Here is a 16,655-nt window from a genome sequence, read left to right as displayed (position 1 = left end):
CAAAACTTAAGAAAGAATTGGCAGCATTCTTTGTTACTAACAGGACACCGGACGTCAGCAGGGCGTTGGTTTGGCTGGCACATAAATGTACGATAAGGGGATTCTTGCTTGGAGAGCAGGCCAGACTCAGAAAGGAAAAGGGGAGAGAGATAGAAGCCCTCATTGAGGAGCTGCGTAAGCTAGAATTACTCTCAAAAACCAATGCCTCACAGATTAATATAACCAAATTGAAGGACGTTAGAACGCGCATTAATAAAGTAATGGACAGACGCTTTCAGACGGAATTCACCTTAAGAACAGGTATATTTTATGAGGCAGGTAACAAACCGGGGAAGTACTTAGCCAGAGCCCTTAGAGAAAAGCAAATAGGAGGCGATATCAAAGCTATTCGCAACAAAACAGGGACTCTACTACATAAAACAACTGACATAGCAAATAGATTCGTAGACTTTTATTCAGCTCTCTACTCCTTACAACCTGAGACCAACCCACCCAGAACAGTATCTGACAGACTTCAGAAAATACGTCACTTCCTGACCACTTTAGGAATGCCCAAAATTGACCCTCATATGATTGAAGAGTGGGGAGACTCTTTCCACGAGGATGAGATATTAACAGCCATAAAGTCCCTCAAACCAAATAAGTCTGGGACCTGATGGATTTTCGGGGGCCTATTACAAGGCTTTTAAGACTGAACTAGTACCACATTTGACTGAATTATTCAATGAAATTTCAAATGATATACCTCTCCCGACAGAAATGCAGGCGGCACATATCACGATTATACCTAAAAAAGGGAAAGACGACACGAACTTTCCAATTATAGACCGATCTCCTTGCTGGACAAAGATACAAAACTGTTCAGTAAGGTCATCGCAAATCGCCTAATTCAAATTATACCCTCGTTAATAGGAAAGGATCAGGTTGGGTTTGTCCCTGGAAGAGAAGCCAGGGACAACACTACAAAAGCCATTACTCTGATAGAGTTCATGAAAAAGCGAAAAGTCGAGGGCCTTCTCCTCTCTCTGTTGATGCGGAGAAGGCCTTCGACAGAGTAGCGTGGGACTTTATGGAACAAGTTTTGAATTTTATTGAGGTGGAAGACCATTTGAAGCAGAAAATTATGTCATTATATTCTAAGCAAAGGGCGCAAATAAAAGTAAAGGGAGTCTATCCAACTTCTTCCCGCTTAACAATGGCACGCGCCAAGGATGACCCCTATCGCCCCTGATATGTATCTTAACCTTAGAGCCTTTCATCAGACATATTAATCTGAATACCTCTATTCAAGGGGTGTCAGTAAGTAATTTATGCTTTAAAATTGCAGCATATGCAGACGACGTTCTTCTGTTTCTGACAAATCCTGAATCCTCCTTAAAAGCTGCTTTACAGATTTTTAAAACCTACGAAATACTGTCCAATTTTAAAATGAACCTCACCAAATCCGAGATTCTTAATATTACAGTTCCGAATGAGGAGGCTCTGAGACTTGAACATTCCATGCCCTACAAGTGGAACACGGGAACAATTACATACTTAGGCATCAAACTCTCCAGAGATACTGGCTTGCTCTTCAGGCAGAAATTTTTAGATATTCAGGCCAAGATTTTCACAGATCTTAAGAAATGGGAGGGGCTTACCACGACCTGGTTTGAGCGGATAGCCGTGGTTAAAATAACCGTACTTCCACGCCTACTATACCTGCTACAGGCTATACCAATTCTCCTGCCCAAGTAATTTTTAAAAGAAATCCAACGTGGGGTGGGAATTTTCATCTGGAATAAAACCGCACCACGTATAAATAGGCACATACTATTCCTCCCTAAACAAAAAGGGGGAGTGGCACTACCAAATTTTGAGAGATACCATATGGCTTGCACTCTTACCAGGATCATCGACTGGTCATGCCATAAAGGGGCAAAATTGTGGGTGGATCTAGATGAACAAATTCTGGGTCAATCCGTCAGATGTATTCCATGGATTCCTAATCCTGTAGCCAAAAACTTCATACGTGAATTTTCGCTCATTAATAGCATGATAACAACCTTTCAGATGGCCTGCAAAAGGCTCAAACTATCATCCGTAAAGAGCCCATTGACTAGTCTAACCCACAATTTAGATTTTGGACCAGGAATTTTAGGCCCATCCCTTAAAACGCAGGACATTAATAATGAATACAAAGTATGTCAATTTGTGGTTAAGGGTAAGATTAGCGACACACACCAGAACTTCAGGATCCCTCCATGGCCCTTACGTCAAATTCACTCATACATTAGCAATAGCTCCAATAAGCAGCAATTTTGTAGATCCCTGTCAGGATTTGAAGAAATATGTCAGGCAGGTAATGAAGTGCCCCATACAGTGTCTCTAATGTACAAGGCCCTAGAAAACAAACCAAGAAACGCCTTTGCCGTTTACTGACAAATGGGAAAAAGGGGAGGGGGACGAGGTGGGAGAGGTGGATTGGGAAAATATTTTTATACTCACCCATAAATGCTCAGTTAATTCCTCAGTCCAAGAAGCCAACTACAAGATTCTTACCAGATGGCATAAAACGCCAGTTGCTTTGAATAAAATAGTCCCAGACTACCCCACAAAATGTTGGCAATGTGAATCATTACAGGCTACATACGAGCATATATGGTGGGACTGTCCTAGAATTGTGAGATTTTGGAAATTGGTACATACATGGGCAGGGAAAAGTTCTTCCTTTCATGTACCATTCAATAAATTGGCCTTACTCCATCACAATGACATGTCCATTAAGACGTATAGAAACTCCCTCCTGATCCACCTTCTCAACGCAGCTAAAACCCTTGTCCCCAGGTGGTGGAAGTCGGACAAAATACCATCCATGAAGGAATGGTTGGCGAAAGTAGATTTAATTTACTATATGGAAGAGCTTACAGCAATTAAACTGGATAGAGTTCATAAGTTTACCATCACCTGGGCACAATGGGTGGATTTCAAAACCACAGATGAGGACCTTTCTCTACAAAGGCTTTCCTAAAAAGTCTGGAGCAAGAACAGATATGGGGGTCAATATCAAAATTTGCTGAGCAATCTAGATTTCAGTATGCGCTTCTTTATAGGCCCTGTGGAGATCTATCTACCGTAACACCCAACTTGCAACTTTTCATGTTGGTGTTATAGTCACTCATTGCTTATTCAAATGTGAAGCTTTTTCTAGGTATGTTTTAAGTATTTGCTATAACAGTTTCAGGTTCAAATAATTTTTTAAGAAGTTGATTTACAAACCATATTTGCATACTAGAGAAGGTTTGTTGATAAGCTTTATGCTTAGTATTATGGAAGGAAATTGTGTTTTGTTGCCATTTTCTTTATGATGCTGATACAAAAGATTTATGTGAATTGTATTGCTACTTCATTTAATCTATTCAAATAAAGATTTCTTTGTGAAAAAAAAAAAAAGATGGTGCCGGGCACTTCCAAAACTACAAACGAGGGATTTGGAGCTACGCAAACCGCCACCTCTCCTACACACTCGGGAAGCTCTAGGGCTGACCTACCAGATCGTGAGTATGAAGTGCAGCCCTTTACAAATTTTACCAATTCCCGCAGGGCAACCGCTTTGCGGTATTGGTTTGTGACCCCTCATAATTTGCCATGTGAAAGCAAATGCACATTTGCATGAACAATGCCTCTTAATAAGCCAATTAGGCCAAATTAGCAAAGCCCGATTTTTTAGGGTTAAACTTGGTGTATAATGCACACATACATTTTCTTGTGGTAAGCTTTTACAAAAGCTGACCTTTACCTCATGCTGTCCCGAATGGAATCAATAATTCGTTTAGAGGTAGCTGGCCTCAGAACAGACATTGCGCACATAGGGCATAGGGTTGAGGCGGTGGAGGAGCGAGTCCTGGCACATGATGTGACCCTAGGGGACATCTCTTCCACTCTTACAGACCACAGTCGCCTTATCAGGCAAGTGCTATATAAGCAGGAAGATCAAGAAAACCGCAATAGATGGAATAATGTCCGGCTCTCTGAAGCTACTTCGGATGAGGATCTCCCCTCATTTCTTCGTGTCATTTTTAGTAGGGTGTTAGGAAATCCTGAATCTACTCATATCCAGTTTCATCGAGTTCACAAAGCTCTCAGGCCATTCTGATGCTGTGCCACGAGATGTAATCTGCAGAGTTCATTATTAACAATAACAACAATAATATTTTTATAGAGCTTTTCTCCCTGGGGACTCAAAGCACTTTGACCCTGCATTATGCAGTCTCAAAGGCTAGGGAAAATAGGTGAGTTTTTAGCCTTTTTTTAAAGCTCTCCAGAGAAGGAGCCTCTCGTACTGATTGTGGAAGTGAGCGGAGGGTGCGTGGAGGGGCATAAAGTTCCAATAGATCTGCTATGTATTTGGGTCCCATGTGGTTTAGGGCCTTGAATGTCAGCAGGCAGATCTTAAAATGGATTCTCCATTTTACTGGCAACCAGTGAAGAGTTTGCAGTACTGGGGTGATGTGTGAGCTGTGGGGGGCATTGGCTAGGAGTCTGGCTGCAGCATTCTGTATTAGTTGTAAGGGACGCAGAACCTTATCTGTAGATCTGATGAACAGGGCGTTGCAGTAGTCTAGGCGGAAGGATACAAATGCATGAACCAGGGCAGGTAGGTCTTCAGCTGGGTAAGGTGTTTGATTTTCGCTATATTTCATAGATGGAAGAAGGAAGACTTGACGACAGCTGATACCTGCTGTCTGAGTTTTAGATTTCCATCCAGGATCACCCCAAGGTTTTGCACAGAGTCTTTATACTGTACGGTATCTCCCCCAATTGCTAGTTTGAGGTGGTGAGCATTTTGAACTTTATCCATCATGTGTGGACCACCTACCACCAACACCTCTGTTTTGTCAGAGTTCAGCCTCAACCAGCTAGTGTTCATCCAATTTTGTAAATCCACTAGACACGTATTTATGGATGCTGATGGGTCTTGGGTGTCAGGCTTGAAGGACAGATACAGTTGTATGTTATCTGCATAACAATGGTATCCTAGGCCATAGTTCTGTATTATTTTGCCCAGTGGGAGCATGTAGACTGCAAAGAGTAATGGTGATAGTCAGGGGCGCCTCTAGGCATAGGCAGTACAGGCCATTGCCTGGAGTGCCATTGGTCCTGGGGGGCGCCATGTTGCTGGATTAAGCCCCACCCAAAATTAAGCCACACCCCTGTGGGTGATCTATTATACTTGCTTATGCTGCATCTACTTAGCGTAAGTTGCAGGCAGCTGACACTTCTGTGACTTGTGCATCCTTCTTTCATCCTTTGTGCCATCTCTGCCTCCTTCTGTGCCCTTTGTGCCTCCTTCTGTCCCCCTGTGCCTCCTTATGTTTCCTTTGTCTTTATTTGTCCCTGTGTGCTACCTCTGCCCTCCTGTTCCTCCTTCAGTCCCACTCTGCCTCCTTCTGTTCTCCTGTGCCTCCTTCTGTATTCCTTTGTGCTTCCTTCAGTCCCCATGTGCCACCTCTGTCCCCTGTGCCTTCCTCTGTCCCCCTCTGCCTCCTTCTGTTCCCCTTTCGTGCCTCCTACTGTCCCCGTGTGCCTCCTTTAGTCCCCCTGTGACCCGTTCTGTCCCCCTTTGTGCCTCATTCTTACCCATTGTAGAGGGTGCCAGGCCGACCAGTCGGTCGTGAGTGCTGTGCAGGGGGGACAGTGGTCTTACCCCCCCCCCCCCCGCCAGATGTGTCCCCAGGTGGTGAACAGGCTTGTGGCATCTAATAGACGCCGCGTCAGTTCACTGGCCTGCAGCCCGTAAGCTCACTTCTGCAGCCTTACATTACGTGTATTTTCTGGTGAAACACTGCACGCATTGCAAATTTTCTGAAGAAAAATGCTGCCGCATTATGATTATTTCCTGGTGAAACGCTGCTGCATTACGATTACTTTCATGGAAGGGCGCCATGGTGCCACAGATTTTCTCGCCTGGAGTGACAAAATGGCTAGAGGCTCCCCTGGTGATAGTACAGAACCCCGTGGAACTCCATAGGCCAGTGGCACTGGATTACAGTAGTGTGTGCCTAGACAAACAGTAATTCTTCAGTCGCTGGATTAGTATTTCATGATCCACAGTATCAAATGCTGCAGACAAGTCAAGAAGAATCAGAATTGAGCAATCACCCTTGTCCCTTGCAGTAAGTAGATCATTCATTACTCGGACTGATGCTTTTCAGTGCTGTGTTGAGAACAGCTAGGAGGCGCCGGTCAGTAGTTAGTAGTGACAGCTAAATTGCTAGAACTGGTTCTATTTTAATTTCTATGCAACAAGATTCAATAATGGCAGAGTCAAATCGTCCTACCTTGTAGATGTATGACACAGGTAGAAGTTCAAGGTTAAAAGATCAATTTTATTGGTGCACTAGACAACGCATTTCACGTCCGATAGCCGCTTTGTAACGATTTGTGTCAGCAAGAAACAGAGTTCTGATTATTAGGTGATCAGTAGTATCACCTATAATACAGATATATACCTGATTATATGGTGATCTGCAGAATCACCAATAATGCAAGTATACCAGACAGCTGATGTGATAGCTAATAGCAAAGTACAGTGCTTGGTGCAACAGTAGTGCTGATAGGTTTAGCAATACCTCACCAGAGGAGCTGGTGGGTCCTAACAGTACAGAGCCCCTCACCAGAGTCAGGCCCCTCTGGTGAGACTAGAGTGGTCAGACTAATTGGGTTGGCAACAGACAGACAGATACAGTACAAAATCAGAAGCAAAGACGAGAAGGTTAAACAGGCAGAGTCGGCAGCAAGATCAGATGGGCAGAAGTACAGAATCGTGAGGCAAAAGGATAATCAGAGTTCAGGCAAGGTTCATACACATAGAGGCAATAATATTAATTATAATTATAGCTATCAAACAATTCCTATCTTGTGTGAAATCCCTGGTTTCCTCCCGGATCAAAGCACACCGGTCTCTATCTAAGGTCTGAGCGCTAACACGAAGTATTCGCAACAGCAGACAAGTTGCGAGTGATTCAGCTTGGCTTATGAAGCAGAGGAGACCCCTCCGGCACGCCTACTCCTCTCAGCCAATGAGGAGCAGCGAGTGTCTCCTCTGAAGTCAGCCGACCGGCCGGTCAGCTGACGCACCTCCTCCCCGCATAAAGGTCCTGTCTGTGCGCGCGCGACAAGGCGACCTTATGTGCGGCTGACAAACCCGTCCTCGGCGTGCTAGACGCCCGAGACGCGGGTAGAATACTAGGCAGGGAGACTGAGGCAGCTGCGGTGGTAGCGCTGTTCACCACAGCTGCCTCTCCAGTGTTCATTACATGCTTTCTCAGGTCAATAAAAGTGCCTTTAATAACAAATGGCAGCTCTCAGAAGTCGGTAACTATATATATATATATATATATATATATATATATATATATATATATATATATATATATATATATATACATACATATACACACACATACATACATACATACACACACACACACACACACACACACACACACACACACACATATATATATACACACACACACACACATCCATACATACACTCTGTTACCGACTTCTGAGAGCTGCAATTTGTTCTTAAAGGCACTTTTATTGACCTGAGGAAGCAGCTATCGGACGTGAAATGCGTTGTCTAGTGCATCAATAAAATTGATCTTTTAACCTTGAACTTCTACCTGTGTCATACATCTACAAGGTAGGACGATTTGACTCTGCCATTATGGATTCTTGTTACATAGAAATTAAAATAGAACCAGTTCTAGCAATTTAGCTGTCACTTACTGACCGGCCGGACGCCTCCTACCAGTTTTCAACATAGCCTACACCCCTTATGTATTAAGGGCGATCAAGTCGAGGGTTCTAGACTAACTAATCACTTTTTTGGAGCAGCGACCGTCTAGGAACTCAAAGGCCGAGTGGGGTCGGTTTCTCACCACCTGCTATTACGAGTGGTTGCTTTTTCTGCAACCCATCCTTGTGAGTATAATCTCTATTGTTTTAGAATTTACCTTGATCCACTAACAATATTGCACCAGATTGGGCTCCCGGATTTGTCTGTGTTTTCTACTCCCCCATCACTCTTCAGTTTCAGTGCTGTGTCTTCCTGAATCCTGACTGAAAAGTATCAAACATGTTATCAGTAAGCCTGGCTTCTAGCTGGTTGGCCACTGCTTTCTCGATAACTTTTGATAGAAATGGTAAGTTTGCCACAGGTCTGTAGTTGGTCACATAATCAGGATCTAGTGATGCGCAAAGGTGTACAGAGGCGCCGAAAGGATAAAAATATATAAAAAGTTTAAAATTGTTCTGGTTGCGGTGGTGGACCAATCAACCATAAACAGACAACAAAGCTGTCGATTTTCAAAACATATATACAGTTTATTCAATTGCTCCCAGTAGTGGGAGTACTGGGAGCAATTGAATAAACTGTATATATGTTTTGAAAATCGACAGCTTTGTTGTCTGTTTATGGTTGATTGGTCCACCACCGCAACCAGAACAATTTTAAACTTTTTATATATTTTTATCCTTCCGGCGCCTCTGTACACCTTTGCGCATCCAGAAGTCCACCCTTGGTGGAAGGGTGATCTACCCTACACATTCCCTCTATCCACGGAGAGCGACGTCTTAATCCTGAGTGGGGGCAGGCTTGTTCTCCCCACCTGCCTGAACAGTGGTTGCTTTGGAGGCAACCCTGGTTTGTGAGTATATTACTTGCATTTCATAATACATCCCACCCCCTATTAATACATACTACACTATTTTGGGCTCTCGGTCTTCTATCTTTTAGGATCTAGTGATGGTTTCTTCAAGAGGGGTTTTATGATTGCTTTCTTTAGTTCTTCTGGGAAAAGTCCACTGAGTTATTTTGTGAAGTGCTGGCCTGATCAGCTCTGGGCACTGCATTAAGGATCCAGTTGGGCCAGGATCCAGGTCGCAGGTAGTGGGGCGGAGACTTTGAATGAGAATTCCAAAATCTTCTTCACTCAGAGTGTCAAAAGCTTGCCATGGTGATACGGTAGTAGGCATATGCAAAGTCCTGTGGTCAATTGATGCTGTTGGTGTAATGCTGGCACAGATGGGAGACACCTTGTTTGTGAAGAAGGCAGAGAATTCTTCACACCTTTTCCTGGAGAATGTGGTTGGGGCTTTTGGGCAGGAAGGATTGCACTGTGTGGAAGAGTTGAGAAGCTCTGTTGTTGGCTGTAGATATTTTGTGCGAGATAAAGTCTGATTTTTCTTGGTTATTGCTTGTTGGTATTGTCTGAGGTGTTGAACTAGGCTAGATTTGTGCTCCTCAGACCCTGATTTACGCCACTGTCTTTCTAGTCTGCGCCCTTTCTTTTTTAGATCCATGATGGTTTTGTCAAACCAATTCGCTTTTTGGTTGCCGATTTGGTTCGCCATGGGACAATACTGTCAAGTGTTTCATATATCATGTTGTTGTACTGGGTTACTAGAGTGTTGGGGTCCATTTGACTATGGAGCAGATTTGTAAAATCCAGGTTGGCAGTTATCCTTTCCGGCGTTAATTTAGTCAGGGGACGGATTTTGATTGTTTCCTTAGGGTGCTGCTTGGTAGGGTGATGTTCAATAGTAAACTGTATTATGTGATGGTCTGACCATGCCACTGGGGTTACTGTTATGTTACTAATGTCCATTCCTAGGTGGAACAGTAAGTCTAATGTATGCCCTCCTCTGTGGGTAGCAGATGTTACAACTTGTGTGAAGCCTAGTCCACTTATGAGATTTATTAGTTCATTTGCATCTTGTGATTGAGTGTCATCAGCCCAGATGTTGAAGTCACCAAGGATGATCCATCTCGGATAAGACAGAGTCAGCATGGCCAGAAGTTCTGAGAATTCCTGTAGGAATGGGTCAGTATCTCCGGGGGGCCGATAAACCACTAAAATTTTGAAGCCTTTACCATCTGAGATCCGGGCACCTATACATTCAAAGGACTTTGTTGAGCCAACATTCAGGGCTCTGAGCTGCAGGGTTGTTTTGCCACCAATTGCTACACCCCCTCCTCTGCGGTCGCGTCTTTCCTCACTTAGGACTGAGTAATTGTATGGGATGGTTGCTTACAATGTGGGGCCCGCATTGGCATCAATCCAAGTTTCAGTGATGCATGAAAAATCGCATGTCTGAATAAGGTCTGCAATAATGGCTGTCTTATTGTTTGTAGAGCGGGCATTGCAGAGCGATGTGGTGACTGAATGGGGCTTAGCAATGGTGACTGGGTTCACTGCCAGGGTGTTACTGCATCTCTGACTAGGGACATGGCAACCACTGCTACTTTCGGCCTCTGATTTCCAGTAAACATCACTGGAGATTGCTGGAAAGTTCTTTTTCTTGAATGGGCCTGGGTCCCTGAAGTTGGACTGAGTCTGAGTATGGCACTTTTTATGGGCCTGGCCACCTTTTTTTTACCTCTGTGCGTTTTATTTAAAATCCCTAGAGATTCCAGAAGATTAGCTTTTTTTTTCCAATGTGAGAGGCTGCTCTTGATGGCCTGAGAGACAGTAAGAAGCTGGCCTTATATATTAACATTGCTCTTTGGAAGGAAAGGGTTAATTAAGCTCTTCCTTGATTGTTGTTGTTTATCAGTAGGGGCTAGACAAAAGCAAACTGCTGGCCTTGAGAATCTGCTACACAGAGAAGGAGAATTTTCTTAGCAAAATGAGGTCTCACAGGGCCCGTTTCCACTATCACAAATCTGCATGCGTTTCCTGCATGCAGATTCGCACAGCCAATACAAGTGGATGGGCCTGTTTCCACTTGTCAGTTTTCCTGAGCGTTTTTCTGTGCAGGATTTTTCTGCACGGCAGAGCCCTCAGAATTCACCTGCGTGTGGAATGCATGCGAATCACTGCTAATGTATTTAATAGGGAAATCGCCTGCGGGTTTGGTATGCGAATTTTCATGCAAATTCGCATGCATATTCGCATGGAAATCAATGGAAAAGCACACCGCCACTGCCATGGTTAAATTCGCATACAGCGTCATGCTAATTCGCATGAAAATTTGCATACAACCGCATGCGAAATTCGCATCCGCATGCGAATTTTTACCGCGGCGATTCGCACCGCTAAAGTGGAAACGGGCCCACAATGAGTTAGAGTTTGATCTAGCTGCTATAGAAGTTTTTCCAGACCTGACTTATAAAACTCTCCAACAGTGCTGGACCCTGCAACTTCTTCTGGATGCTCTATGGGCCCACAACATTCAGTATAGCTGGGGCTTCCCATTTGCTTTGGTGGTACATCATGAGGGAAAATCACACACTCTTATATTCCCTGAGGAACTCCCCGGTTTCTGTGCAGCCATGGGACTTGACTTAATATTGGTTCAAAATTGGTGTCCTAGATTGACAGACCTTTGTTTCACTCTGATGGAAAAATGGTCCTCTACTAATCTTAAAAAGAAACAGAACTCTAAACTGAGAACCCCCACCGCCTCTCTCAAAACTCCCCATGCTGACATTTCAGTTTAAAAACTCTTCTCTGTCCTGTTCATGTTATTGGTGTATTCGTCCTTAGCCCTATTGTTTCTTGGACAATGGCAAGGTTTCTTGACGTACACTTTTTTGAGCTACCTGAACTGTGTTTTCTTAACCTTCTTGCCGGTTATCCCGAGCTCAGCTCGGGGTAACCTGCGCAGAAGGATTTCTCCGGCCCCGCTGGGCCGATTTTCAAATTATTTTTTTTAGTGCACGTGGCTAGCACTTTGCTTGCTGCGTACATATTCCGATCGCCGCCGCTCGCCGCTACCCGCCGCCCCCCCCCCCTCCCTCCAGACCCCTTGCGCAGCCTGGCCAATCAGTGGCAGGCAGCGCTGAGGGGTGATTTGGGATTCCCTCTGACGTCGATGACGACATCCCGCCCCGTCGGCATGGCGACGGGGGAAGCCCAGCAGGAAATCCCGTTCTGAACGGGATTTCCTGCTTGCAAAGATCGCCGGCGGCGATCGAAGTGGGTAGGGGGATGCCGCTTCTCAGCGGCTATCATATAGTGAGCCCTGGGCTCGCTACATGATTTAAAAAAAAAAAATTTAAAAGTGCTGCGCCGCCCCCTTGCCGTCAGAATTGGAACGGCAAGGGGGTTAACATAGTTTATCTACTGTTATGTTTATTTTTTCATGCCGATATAGCAGTTAGTGACCAATCTCGAAGTTTGGCAAACTGTTTCACTGTAGAGGCCTGCAGTGGGTCAGGTACCCGTGGGTTACCCGAAATGCGTGTCGGGCAGCGAGTTGCGGGCGCGGGTCTGGTCGCCGGTAGTCAAAGCAAGCATAAAACAATTCTGTATCTTTTGCTTTACCAAAATCTGTGATGAATGCTGGGACCAGTATACTTTATTGCTGAATTGTTTGCTGCTACTCATCTTTAATGCCAGCAGACTGTTTCCTGCTCTCAAGCTGAGACCTCCCCTCCCCCCATACTAGTGCATATAACTGGGAACATGCCAGTGTGAGATTCAAGGTGTGTTTTTCACAGATGGCCAGAAATCACCGGGGCATGCTCTATTAGAGGAAAAAGTGTGATAGGAAAGATCTGTCTGTTAGTATACTGGGGCTTTTGATAGTACAAGAGCTAGAGAATGTTATAGTATGTTCTCTAAGCTGGAGGGAGGAGGCAGAGAAGCACATGGCAGGCAGAAAAGCACATGCCACATGGGACAAGATCTGCTGACAGTGTAGCTGCATCCACAGCCAACTAGCACACACATGTATAGGCTTGCTGCATATGACAAGAATAATTAAATACAGGATTTTATTATCAGATAGGTACAAGCCAATGGGGCAGAGTTATCAACACAAGTGCATGCAAAATGGAGGGAAAACTATTGCATAATTGATGTGTGTGTGGCTATATATATATATATATATATATATATATATATATATATATATATATATATATATATATATATATATATATATATCTCATGTTACAGTATACTACAAGTTTTTATTAGATAGTGAATTATCTGCACTCCAGTCTCCATTCTGGGTTTCTCAGCATGTGAAAGGCAGCTCCCTCCCTCCTCAGCCTCACAAACTGCATCACAGACAAACTGACACTGAAAGCAGGGACGCTGTCTGTGATAAACAAAGCACACAGGAGTGAGCCTTCAGGGGGCCTGGAGGGGGCGTGCATAACTTGTATTCAGGGGCGCCTCTAGCCATTTTGTCACTCCAGGCCAGAAAACCTGTGGCGCTTCCCCCACAACAACCCCCCCCCCATTAAAATAATCGTAATTCGTCAGTGTTTCGCCAAAAAAGAATCGTAATGTGGCAGCGTTTCACCAGAAAATAATCGTAATGCGGCAATGTTTCACCAGAAAATAATCATAATGCGGCAGCGTTTCACCAGAAATTACATTTATTGCGGCAGCGTTTCACCAGAAAAAAACACGTAAATGCGGCAGCGTTTCACCAGAAAATACACAATATGTGCAGCGTTTCACCAGAAAATACACATAGGCAGGGCTCCACTTCCATGAGACACAAATGAGGACAGAAGGACGCACAAAGGGGGACAGAAGGAGGCACAGGGGGACAAAATAAGGCACACAGGGCGAGAAAGGAGGCATGAGGGTCAGAAGGAGGCACAAGGGAACACAAGGAGGCACAATGGGCAACAAAAGGAGGCACAATGGGGGACAGAATGAGACACATAGGAGGACAGAAGAAGGCACTGGAGGACGGAAGGAGGTACACAAAGGGGCAGCGGGCGGTACAGGGGGACAGGGGCGTAACTAGACATCACTGGGCCCCCTGCGAAACTTTGGAAGGAGCCTCCCACCCCCCTCGCTTTCTGCTCAGGAAAACTGAGGACTAGAGATGTCGCAAACCTCCAATTTTCAGTTCGCGAACTCAGTTCGCGAACTTTCGCAGAAGGTTCGGTTCGCGCGAACTTTCGCGAACCGAAATAGACTTCAATGGGGAGGCGTACTTTGAAAACTCGAAACACTCATGCTGGCCAGAAAAGTGATGGAAAACAATATTTTAAGGGGTCTAACACCTGGGGCCATATGCAATTCACTTTTTCACCTGACTTTTCTCCTAGGAGATAATTTTTCATCTTCAATTTGAAATAACTTTTTAGCATTTTACAATAGGAAAAGTACCAAAAAGTAGGTGAAAAACTACTGTCAACATTATTTTGAGTATTTGTTTGTATTTGTATCTGATAGTACTACTGAATAGACTGTTAGAATTTATATTATGGCAAGAAAAAAGCATCCAAGTAAAGAAAAACGAGTGGCCATCATTACTTTAAAGGGAACCAGAGGTGTTCAAAAAAAGGTTTTATACATACCTGGGGCTTCCTCCAGCCCCATACGCACGGATCGCTCCCACGGCGCCATCCTCTGCTGCCTGGATACGCCGTCACCGGGTCCCATCATTGCCGCGAGTCGGCCAGTCGGCCGGGGGACACGGCCGATTTGCCGCATCACACGGAACTCCCTCTATACAAGTACGCATGCGGCTGCCTACTGCGCAGTCGCATGCGTACGGGTATGGAGGGAGCCCCTGTGATGCGGACAATTGTCCGCGTCCGACGGAAATGACGGGCCCGGTAACGGCGGTTCCAGTAAGCGGAGGATGGTGGCGTGGGAGCGATCCAGGCTTATGGAGCTGGAAGAAGCCCCAGGTATGTATAAAAGCTTTTTTTCATTTTCCAGGCTCCATTCCTCTCTGGTTCCCTTTAAGGAATGAAGGTCAGTCAGTCCGAGGAAAGGAAGACCAAGAGTCACCTCTGCTGCAGAGGCTAAGTTCATCCGAGTCACCAGCCTCATAAATCGCAGGTTAACAGCAGCTCAGATTAGAGACCAGGTCAATGCCACACAGAGTTCTAGCAGCAGACACATCTCTAGAACTGTTAAAAGTAGACTGTGTGAATCCGACCTTCATGGTAGAATATCTGCTAGGATACCACTGCTAAGGACAGGCAACAAGCAAAAGAGACATGTTTGGGCTAAAGAACACAAGGAATGGACATTAGACCAGTGGAAATCTGTGCTTTGGTCTGATGAGTCCAAATTTGAAATTTTTGGTTACAACCACCGTGTCTTTGTGCGACGCAGAAAAGGTGAACGGATGGTCTCCTCATGCCTGGTTTCCCCCGTGAAGCATGGAGGAGGAGTAATGGTGTGGGGGTGCTTTGCTGGTGACACTATTGGGGATTTATTCAAAATTGAAGGCATACTGAACCAGCATGGATACCCCAGCATCTTGCAGCGGCATGCTATTCCATCCGCTTTGCGTTTAGTTTGACCATCATCTATTTTTCAATAGGACAATGACCCCAAACAAACCTCCAGGCTGTGTAAGGGCTATTTGACCAGGAAGAAGAGTGATGGGATCCTGCGCCAGATGACCTGGCCTCCAGTCACCAGACCTGGACCCAAATCGAGATGGTTTGGGGTGAGCTGCACCGCAGAGTGAAGGCAAAAGGGCCAACAAGTACTAAGCATCTCTGGGAACTCCTTCAAGACTGTTGGAAGACCATTTTAGGTGCCGACCTCTTGAAGCTCATCAAGAGAATGCCAAGAGTGTGCAAAGCAGTAATCAAAGCAAAAGGTAGCTACTTTGAAGAACCTAGAATATGACATATTTTCAGTTGTTTCACACTTTTTGGTTATGTACTATACTTCCACATGTGTTAATTCATAGTTTAGATGCCTTCAGTGTTAATCTACAATGTTCATAGTCATGAAAATAAAGAAGAAAACTCTTTGAATGAGAAGGTGTGTCCAAACTTTTGGTCTGTACTGTACACATGTCTATCTTATAATGTCACATGTCAGTTCGGGTATCCTTTAAAGGGAACCAGAGAGGAACGGGCTGAAAAAAAAAAAAGAACAAGCCTTTATACATACCTGGGGCTTCTTCCAGCCCCATAAGCCTGGATCGCTCCCACGCCGCCATCCTCCGCTTCCTGGAACCGCCGTTACCGGGCCCGTCACTTCCGGCGGACGCGGCCAATTGTCCGCATCACAGGGGCTCCCTCCATACATGTACGCATGCGGCTGCACAGCAGGCAACCTCATGCGTACTTGTATAGAAGGAGCTCCGTGTGATGCGGCGAATCGGCCGCGTCCGCCGGCCGACTGGCCGACTAGCGGCAATGACGGGACCCGGTACCGGCGGATCCAGGCAGCAGAGGACAGCGGCGTGGGAGCGATCCGTGCCTATGGGGCTGGAGGAAGCCCCAGGTATGTATTAAAGCTTCCCCCCAACCTCTCTGGTTCCCTTTAAAATCTGAGACTCCTGTTCCTCTTTGAGGAAGGAATGAAGTCTGAACCATTGAGCCCAGCACTATTCCCAGGAACACACCTAACCTGGAATCAAGTCTCATTCTTTCCATTTATCAGCAAATCCAGATCCCTTGAGGCACTCTCAACCAATACAAAAGTTGTTTCGAAGGGAGATCACAACCCAAGCCGTCAACAACAATCGTTGAGATAATGTACAGAATTATCTCCTGCAACCCCAGATACGATACTACCTCAGTCATCACCTTGATAAGAATTATGGGTGCTGCAGACAGTCCGAATGGCAATGCTGAATTGCAGAGGGACTAAAGTGGACAGAACCCACACTGCAGCCCCCAGATATAAGTGATAAACCAATGAATCGGATTGTGGTAG

General features: G+C 45.2%; 1 protein-coding gene across 6 annotated transcripts in view; it reads right to left on the bottom strand.

Moving 5' to 3' along the window:
• Window positions 1-16,655, bottom strand: part of WDR75 (WD repeat domain 75) — a 669,401-nt gene that overhangs the window by 363,139 nt on the left and 289,607 nt on the right. The gene's annotated exons all lie outside the window — the stretch shown is intronic.

This window comes from Hyperolius riggenbachi, chromosome 7 (genome assembly GCF_040937935.1).
Source record: "Hyperolius riggenbachi isolate aHypRig1 chromosome 7, aHypRig1.pri, whole genome shotgun sequence".
NCBI lineage: Eukaryota > Metazoa > Chordata > Amphibia > Anura > Hyperoliidae > Hyperolius > Hyperolius riggenbachi.
Note: the sequence above shows the minus strand (reverse complement) of the source record. Positions and strands in the feature narration are given on the sequence as shown.